This window comes from Patiria miniata, unplaced genomic scaffold (assembly GCF_015706575.1).
Source record: "Patiria miniata isolate m_02_andy unplaced genomic scaffold, ASM1570657v1 HiC_scaffold_16, whole genome shotgun sequence".
In the NCBI taxonomy this organism is placed as follows: Eukaryota; Metazoa; Echinodermata; class Asteroidea; order Valvatida; family Asterinidae; genus Patiria; species Patiria miniata.
Window position 1 is genome coordinate 15,663,368 of NW_024037054.1, and position 10,035 is coordinate 15,673,402.

Here is a 10,035-nt window from a genome sequence, read left to right on the forward strand (position 1 = left end):
AGAATTTTTCAGTTCCCTTTCAATTTGGTTAAAAATTATTCTTTGACTTACGTCACTCAGTAAATAGTAAAGACTAAATGGATTGAGGATACCCTGTACTAAACCGACGGAAGCAAGTCATGATAACCATTATGCTAAATGCCAATTTACGGCTTCCATTTGAAGAACAACAAAATACAAGGGATGCGTGCAGCTAATTACTGCTAGTGGTGGACATATAGTGGGTCAGTTCGTCACCGTTTATGCGAGCAGCCACATATGTCAAAAATTACCATTTTGTCGAGTTTGATTTTTTTTTCTTCACTTTTTTGCTTTAAAACATTGTACTTAACCATTTTGACATGTTCAAGGAAGTCCCCAAATTTACCTCTAAGAAAACCTTTTGAGGTAGAAATATTATTAACTAAAACAATAATTTCTTATTTTGGGGGGATTTCTTTGAACTTGTTTAAGTCCCCGACGTTAGGCAACCCTTCGCCTAATTTGTTAGCCCTTTTTACAGACACCTCCTTCTTCCCATTTTCTGGGCTAAATATTACTTGTTATCATTGCGCACACGATTTTCCATATACTTTTATTCGGGTAACTGTGCCAGTAAGTAACTTGCTGAATTTAAAGCTCATCAGTACTGACGTTTGGCAAGACTGCTACTTGTTGATAAAAGGTAAATGCGCGCAACTGAAGTGCACAAATGTATAATGGTGGTCATCTTTCAAATGTCCTCATAATCATCCAGTCACTTGTATGCTTTAGAAAACGTTATTTAAGTAAGGATAGGGGAATGCCCAACTTTTCAAAATTGAGTTTAAAATATACCAAAATATGGGAATAAATATGTTATACATGGCGGCTATTAACGATTGATGCAAACTAGCCACCCTTCCCAAAAGAATTTCAGATGTCACCCGTTCTATTAATATATTCTCTAAGGATAGTAGAATCTATCTGCCAAGTTTGTTGCATCGGGACGAGTCGGCCACGATTCCGACCATAATCCACTACACGCTGACCACTACGCTGACTAACATAGCGCTAGCGTTGCGGCCCGGCCAATTACTATTTTCTGCCGGCGGCAAGTCGTCCCACCCCGAATCATAGCTCGCTCTTGTTGGTCACTTCACGGTCGGCGCTCTATTCATCTTTTGCTTTGGGGGTTCTTGAAATAACACAAGGTGTTTAGAGAATTACCTGTGCACCCTGGGTGTCTTTTCATTGTTCACGCTGCAGGATTAGGCCTGCAATTGAAGGGGCGATTGTTGGAATCGAGTGGTTTCCGTTGCCTTCGGAATTCCCACAGAAACCTTACATGTTTGCGTTTCAGTTTACGGCAGGCATGTGGAGGACGAAGCAATTACGTGAATGCACATGGGATTATTTGCTTTTCATGCATTTGTTCGTTTCCAATAACAACGCCACTCGAAATCCAAAGAGGAATGTATAAAACCTGTATCTGTTGAAGTTTTATCTCTCTGTATATTTACACTTTTTTTGACAAAACAATAAAAAGCCACGTATAACCTTTTGATAACGAAACGCAATTTCGTCGACAACACACTTTATTTTCACAGGATCAGTCTATCGACTGATCGTTGGAAATCACCTACGTTTCTTGATTTCCTCTAAATAACAGCAAGCTACACGGGATCATTTCACGGGGTACTATTAGTATAAGTACGATCTTCAATCCAAGCAAGCTTTTTGATAATAATTCGGTAGGTTTCTTTTGGGATGATTTCAAGTGATTCTATTTGCCGTAATTTTCAGAAATGGATGGATTTTGGAGGTTATTATTTGATAGCAAATGTTATTACATTGACTTGTTGAACGTTTTTGGGTTCGTAGAAGCTGGAAAAAACAAGAAAAACAATCATTTTCTTGTAGTCTGGTTCCCCGACCTCACTTAAGATGAAACGGAGCAATTTATAGACGTCGGGGAATTGTAAGGTCAGGGAATCAGTCTAGTTCTGTTCACAGGTGTGTAATCAATTGCAAAGAAAATGCGGACTAACTAAGTATAATAAAGTGGGAGCAGTCTTTGATAAAAAGCCAGTTTTTTTCCAACGCTGGTCGGCCGACCATTGTCGGAAATTGATATAGAAATACCAGTTATCTTGAGGATGTCGGCACACCAGGTGCCATGATTTTAAAGAATGCTTAAGACTGTCATTCACTAACAGTCCAGTAAGGTGTTTCGTGATAATTTGGTAGCTTTGTTTTTTGATGTTTGCAAATGCAAATGTTGGCAATGTGATCGAACTTCATTCTGATACTATTACCCGATCTGCATGGAAACATGGAGCAACAAAAACAACCAATTAAAAAAAAATATTGGGTCCACGCCTTCAATTCTAGCTATATTTTTAGATCGTTCCTTCCTGGAAAGAAATTTCCCCTTGCTCGATACTATTAGCTCATTGTTTCGTCTTCCCTGAGGTAGGAAGACTGTCGTAGGCGTTTAGGAAGCTATTTTGTCGAGGTCGCTTCTGTTGAAGTCCTCATTAGCGAGCTTGCCAAAGGCAATTCACGCAGATGGCTTTATTCCGAATAGCTAATAGCTAGTTTTTAAAATTTTGAGTTAAATTGATATTGTGCGTGACATAAATCGTCACTGACACCACGGATTTTCACGAACTGTCACGCAAGTCTGGAGTCGTTATTATTATTTTCACGAACTAAAAAAAACGTCGTATTTGCTAATTTACAAAGCATATGTTAAAATCAAGATTGCGTTTAATTTAAATGATTCTATAACCCCACGAGTTACACGGATTGAGAAAATGCGTGATATCAAACCTTTCTAAACGTTTTTCTCCGAATCGTATTTCCGCCACAGTGCTTGCGTGTCATATCGTGAAAAGTTCATCACAACTGAAGAGTTTGTTTCCAAAACGCTATGAACGCCATTTCGTCACCTTTTGAAATAAATCCCTGCCTCGCTTGGTTGCCCAACGTCAGTTTCGACGGCTGTTGTATTATTTAACACAATTTATGAATACAATTAAGTGAAAACTGAATGTTAGAAAAAGCTGTTATAAACTGTGATCATGTTCCATAATTGTTCATACCTTGCAACCTTCTCATTGTTTTAACGGTATGCAGATAAACTCTTCAAAATGTTGTATTACAAAGAGGGGTCTCCAAAGTGGTATGGAATTGTACCATTTCCTCACGTTCTTAGTCTGTGGTTTTTAAGTGTGAAGTTTGAAACATTTTCTTCATTTGTACTTCATGTTGATGTGCTTTACATAATGTGCCTTTGTTGTGCATGTACACGATTGTTCGTGTATATAATATCGACATCAACTACCTTACGTATCTCGTATGATGGGGATATGCGTAGAGAGATATGGTAAGGTGTAACTTAATATTGGTTCCTGTCCTTCATCAATGTAATTTCATAAGCACTCCTACCTCAGGGTATCCGAGAACTGGTGAGAAAAAAATGACAAAGCTTACTTGGATGGGAACTGAACCCGCAACTTCCTACTTAAAAAACAACTATATCTTGTTTCTACTTTCGTTAACCCTAACCTTCCCAAATCCTCTTTGCAAAATGGAGGATTTTGAAGGATTGAGGCTACATGGCAAAAATGTGTGGCCGATTTTGGAGGATGCACTGTTTCGGGGTCTTAGGCCGGACCTTGTGTTGTTTGCGCTCAGCCGTGCATACATTAAGGCATTATACTTAAAATCATCCGCACTGCTCCAGGATGTCACTGGCTGTGCATTATTGACAGTGATTGCCGGAGGATTTTGCAGGATTGAGGCAGTGGTCATCCCTCCAAGGCCCACATTCAAGAAATATTTTGGAGGATTGAGGCTGTGTGCAGTTTTTACATGGAGGCAGTTCAAGGCTTTGCAGGATTAAGGTTATATCCTAGCGAAAATGCCCAGGGATTTAGGGTTATACTAATAAGGTGTATAAATTTCCGTGGTTTAAAATACGTGATGTTCAAAGCCACTCTCATTGCACAACGTGTACGGGGATTACCCAATTATTTTTGTTAATGACGGTTTTCCGAGTTTGGGAAGCAGTTTGAATGCAAGATTTCCATTCAGTCTTTTGTTTGGCGACCTTCTTCATAATTTGTTTTCTTCCTCCAATGAATTCTTAACGATTAGAGTATGACAATGACGAAATGCAAACGGGCCTCCGGAGGGAGGATTAGTGTATTCATTCCTTTTTAGCTAGGGAAAAAATGAGCCCACCCCGGCATGCGAAGGTCCACATCCCGGTTGCTTCTAACATGGAGGATGAATTAATAGCACCAAACCCAATGGAAAACACAAACATGAACTTGGGTAGGGAATCCAACATGTCTTCCTCCATTCTTTGCAGTAGCCCTTATTCAGATGCCTATTCAAATGCATGTCGGTGTATTTACAATGTGCATGCATAATAAAGATGTTTATGGGGTATATTTTGACAGCACCGACGTGGTCGGCGTGTATAAATAGTAATTTATTGTTTTATCTGTTGATGCAAAGGTCACTGGGCTAGCTATCGGGTTCAGGATTGATCAGACATGCAGCACGTTTTCATCAAGCAAAAAAAAAAAAAAAAAAAACCACCACGATGTACCTGATATACGGTGCTTTAAAAATAAAAACAAACTTAACCTCGGTCTAATCTTTTCATCGGTACTCGTAATGACGTATTCCCGATATCAGTGCTGTTACGCTCAAATGAGGTCAAAGAACTGTGATTTTTATCACCACAACATAGAGCTATATAGCTAGGACACTGAGCTCATCAACCAAACATCGCACACACGGCTGTTTGTCGTAATTCAGCGAAAAATGGCCCCTTGCGTTGCTAGTCAACGCTGTCGACGGCTGCAATCGACCAATCTTTGTCTCTGTTTAAATTTTTAATGTTGCACGTTTTACGACGCCGCATTAGCTGGGCACGTAGGAACATTGGTTATTTACCTGGAAACGTACCTAGCCATTAAACGAGAAAATCCTTGCTCAAAGTGAAGATAGGACTGGTTCCAAATACCATGTGAAATTATTACGCCTGAAACGGTATCGTTTGGAAGAAAACAATCATTGATCATGGTGGTTGGAAAAGTATAACGGCGGGCATGCACGTATATTTTTTACACAGCGGAATCCAGTCACGAGACTCCACAAAATTGTGCATAATTATGTTTCCTCTGTTTTCTCAAAATGTTTTTTAGTAGCCACTGATATAGCACTTCTACAGGTTATTTGTTATGCACCGTACATAAAACTAATGATCATTTGTTCCTTTACACGTTGCACGTTGTGCAATGGCAAGTTAGCTTCAAGATTGTTATGCCACGGCACACCACAATATAAGAATCTGCATTCTACACTCAAGCACTCAAGAGTTGGCAACCTATTTTCGCTCATGGCTTTTTCGACACGGTTTTTTTGTAATGACATTTGGATGATTTCTTACATAAACTGGCGCACAAGGCTGGCAATCGGTTGAACATTAATCTAATTGTCAAGGAACACTCGATCATGGGGCCTGAAATTGACACTGCATGTAATTCATTGAAATGGGGTCGGAGTTGTGTTTGTCTATTTTGTCTTGTTCACGCAAGTGACCCCATACTTCCAAGCCTCGGGACCTGCTTTTTAGTATAGTGTATGAAAATGATTTAGTGGTACGCTGACACACGCACGATCTTTGCACTTCGGATTTCCTGAGTAACTGTTCATTCACCGACAGTGTTTCTCTTGATGGAAGAGGATGTGTAGGCCCTATTTCGTTAATCGATCTTATAGTTATCAAAAGTGAAGGCCGGAAGTTAGAACATAAGTGCCTTCGTGCTGTTAGGGCTGTCACTTACCAGTGTTGTAGTGCTCATACTCGGTAGTCGTACTCGAGTGCTACTCGAGTACTTTTACACATGAGTACTCGTACTCGAATGTCAAAGTATATACAAGCAAATACTAAGTGTGGAAGTTGCATTGTGCAAGTCTAAAAATACATAGCCTTACCCAATCAAAGATATCTATGGTTTACATCGGTGGATTTTCTTGATTTGTTCACTAATTATAAACAAGAACATAGGCTTGAAAATGCTATAAGATTTGATTAGGCCAAAAAAAAAGTCTCCGGGTTCTGGTATGGAGCTTGTCCAAAAAGTGGTGCGGCGACGCGGCTTTTTTTTTTTTTACCCGACTTTTTTGCTTCAAATGTCGGCTGATGACTGCAAATGGTGCCCGACTAAACTTAGTGCAAATATATGGGAGTCCAGAGAGGCCACATAAAGCTTATTCTCGACCATAACCCAATCTAAAAACACGTTAAAATTGCGCAGCAGCAGAATTCCAGTCAAACCAGTGAGTTTGGCGGTTTTGAGACATCATCTTTCATTGAAAAAAAAACTTTTTCATTTTGCCGACGCGTATGGCTACGGCGACGCACGCGCATACCAGAAACCGGAGAAATTTTTTTTTGGGCCTTAGCTAGTCTGACCAACGTTTGCGAAAATCAGCGATATCTTCATGCACACTGTTTATTGGGACACCCTGTAGTACTAGGCAAAGATCGTATAGAGCCGCGCGCAGTAGGTACAAATGTAGTACTATATAAACAACAAGCCTTCAAAGCTGATGGATGGCAAAAACTGTGAGAAAAACGTAGAGCCAAAACCCATGCAGTGCTGTGTCGGCACGATTGTGATAACCACACACGGCACATTCACAGGTAGTGACCATTAGCATCTACCGTAGGAGAACCGTGGTCAAACGTGGCCCAATCGCAAACAACCGTGGCGGTGGCGTTAACTTCATTATTCTTAGTAATACCATAGAGAAAGGACACACCGTGGATATTCTTCAACAAACCGTCTATATTCTCGACAAACAGTGGTGTATTCGTAGAGAAACCTTAGGACAGTCGTGGCCATCCGTCCTGAAACCGTAGTGCATTCTTAGAAAGTCGATTTCTCCACGAATCTCGACGGTTTATCGTGATTGATTGATTCTTGGTAAACCGTGGATATTCGTAGCTTCAACCGTGAACGGGCGACTGGGGCTTTACAATCAGTGAAGCAGTATGGCATTAACCAAACCGAAAAACAATGGTAGAACGGTTTACATCCAGTGAAAGGTCAACTCGCTATAAAGGATAAATTATAAAACCCCATTGCCTAGTCATTGAACATTTCAAATATTTAGGACAGTTTTTAAGCATGACCACCGTATGCCACAATACCTCTCAGGTAGGCTGTTACTCCGATCAACAACACCACAACAGATTGGAGAGGGTTCGGGCGGCTAACCTCCCCTTCCCCGCCTCCCTCCCGACTAACCGATGTTAGTTATTTACAGAATGGAAAAAAACCCGCATTGATACTCAAGTTTCCTGAATAACGTCATCACTCAATATTGCAAATGTTGCTTCGTTGCTTTCCTTCTTTGGCCGCTCTCTGCGTTGACTGCAATACATCATCCACCTCCACTCTTGATAGATCTTGGAATTCAAAACCCCAGCCATCCCCTTCGGAAAATCCTGGAAACGCCACTGTTATTCTGATTTATTCACCAGAGACAAATATTTGGCATGCGACATCAACGATTCTGAAAGTGCTTGATTTTAAAAAGGCATAATATGGCATCATTTGCTTTTCATGCATTTTGTTCGTTTCCAATAATAACACCATTCAAAATCCAAAGAAGAATGTTCAAAACCTATTTGAAATTACAGCTCAGTGGATATTACACCTTTTACGAAAAAACAGTGAAAAACCATGCACAACCCTTTAATCACGAAACACGATAACATGTAAGTCTTTTTTTCCGCCAAAAATCAGTCAATTGACTGATCTTTGGGAAATCACCTACATTGTTGAATGCTTCTAAACGACAGCAAGCCAGATGTAATAATTTCACGGCGTGTGAACTACCAGTACGATCTTAAATCTAACTTAGTAAGCTTTTTGATAATTTGGTAGGCTGCTTTTGGGATAAATCAAATGTTCATTATGTGCCTTTAACTCGCGCCTGATGAAAATGGAACATTCATCCCTAGACGATTACTTCAGGGCGTTCAACTGGGTCGCAAGTCGACAGTAAAACGGCTCGTTCTGATTATCTACATTTTGTCTTTACCCTTTCTCTGAGACAACATGCTGCGCTGTGATTCGGTACAAAATGTCTGCAAATCCAAGCGAGAGCGTATGGGGATGATTGACACGTCCCTAATAGTCGTCACCAAGCCAGCACTAAGCGAATGGGTTTCATTGATGTTAAAAGCCTTTGTGATGAATTCAACTGCTCTCTGGAAATGAGAGGCTGTCTAGACAGGTGCATGTTCATAATGTAGCTGAATGTGGACAGCATAAACTCATTTAATTGTGAGCGCTTTGAGATCGATTTTGGTCTTTTGATTTCCCATTACATCCGTTAATTTTAAAGGGCCCCTGGCATGAATTTTACTTGGAAACATATTTTGTGTAACTTTCTACTCCTCTTAAATGTATAAAAACAACTTGACATCCCTTTTTTTGGTTAATGTTATTGAAAAGTGCACCTCTTTAAACGTTTTTAAAAAATCCATGCCTTTCCGGACAAATAAAAGCGCTGTTGCTGTGATGTCATTTTCAGGAAGACACTGTTCAGTTTGAGGGTTTTCTGTTCAAATTGTGAAACCAAAAGTTGCTCACTGATGACATTTTGTGAGAAAAGTTTGCCCATTCGCCTACTGTCGTGTACTGAAACAACAACGAATACCAAAGAAAAGAAAATTTACGACTGCAACAAATAAAAAATTCTGCCAAATCTTTGTGCTGAAATAGCTGTAACATGGAGTTTTCTGCCAAAAATGACATCACACTTTTGCTCATGAATATGCAAATTTGCATTAGCATAAAAAAGGCACCAACTTGAATGCCGTTAAACCTTGCAAAATGAAAATTGAAAATAAGGTTAAATGGGACACTGCATTTACAAGGACTGTATTAAACAACATACATTACATGGGCCCATTAATGTTTTGATAAAAGTGTACCATGCTGGATTTATTTTAAAGACAATGCATTACCTTGGCCGATTTAATCGTTCCTATTGGTTGAGACCCCGTCATGTGGGTGGTTACTCCCATTAATTATCGGAGAAGCAGGCCATTGGCCGGTTTTAAACCTCGCGTTCATAATTGCTACATAACACTGTTATCGCCTTTCTCCCGGGTGACCTCCACAATAACTTATGTAGATGTCATCGAAAGTCACTTTCTTACACATTGTGATATGATTGTAAATAAAATGATTTGCTTAGGTAGGGGGAGCGTGAACGTTTAACCAGACATAATAATTACAGGTTTCTAATTTGTTTTGAACAAAGAAATTGACTGGAGCAGGGTTTGAACCTGCGACCTTCGGATTTCTTATTCCGGCGCTCTACCAACTGAGCTATCCTATCGCTATGTTGGCGGCTTTCCAATTCCAATTTAAATTTACATTTTTAGGCCGTGGATTCGCAAGACAAAGTTCAACCAAAAGTAGCTTTTGATTGCTTAACGACTCGAAAAAAAATTCTAGGGCCACTAATTACAAAACATGTTTGAAGAGGAAAAGAAGGAAAATCCAACGCATTTAAATTGTACCTGAAAACGGGTGGGTTTGTTTTTGCATTCAATAGGGGACGTTGAACAATAAAGGACAATAGGGTCGATAATTCCAGAAGGTCCACGATTGACGATCGTGTACAAAATATATGGGAGGTCTTCCTAAAAAGTTGAAGTACAATCAAAATAGGGACAATAGGGGTTCCACGATTGAAGGTGTTTTTACATACTTGTGTGCGTTATAGGAAAGACACAGGAAACACCCACATACTTACCTTACATACCTATTGTGGACATTCCTTTGTATTGGTTTAGTTAAGAAAAACCGGAGAAAAAGTCATTTTACACCCACTGTGAACACTCTTTCAACACAAATTTGTTATCATGATTTCCTTGAGTGTTCCTCTTCATTTTGCGACGGATAAACCTAACCCAAAATGCCTCTAAACCTGTTTTCCAGAAACGGGGAGGGGGGAACCTAGTGTGGA

At 39.8% G+C, this 10,035-nt stretch overlaps 1 non-coding gene across 1 annotated transcript; it reads right to left on the reverse strand.

Annotated features, from left to right (window-relative positions):
* Positions 1-9,328: 9,328 nt before the first annotated feature.
* Trnal-aag lies at positions 9,329-9,402 on the reverse strand. Its single transcript has one exon. It is a non-coding gene; the product is annotated as a tRNA-Leu (tRNA).
* Positions 9,403-10,035: the final 633 nt, after the last annotated feature.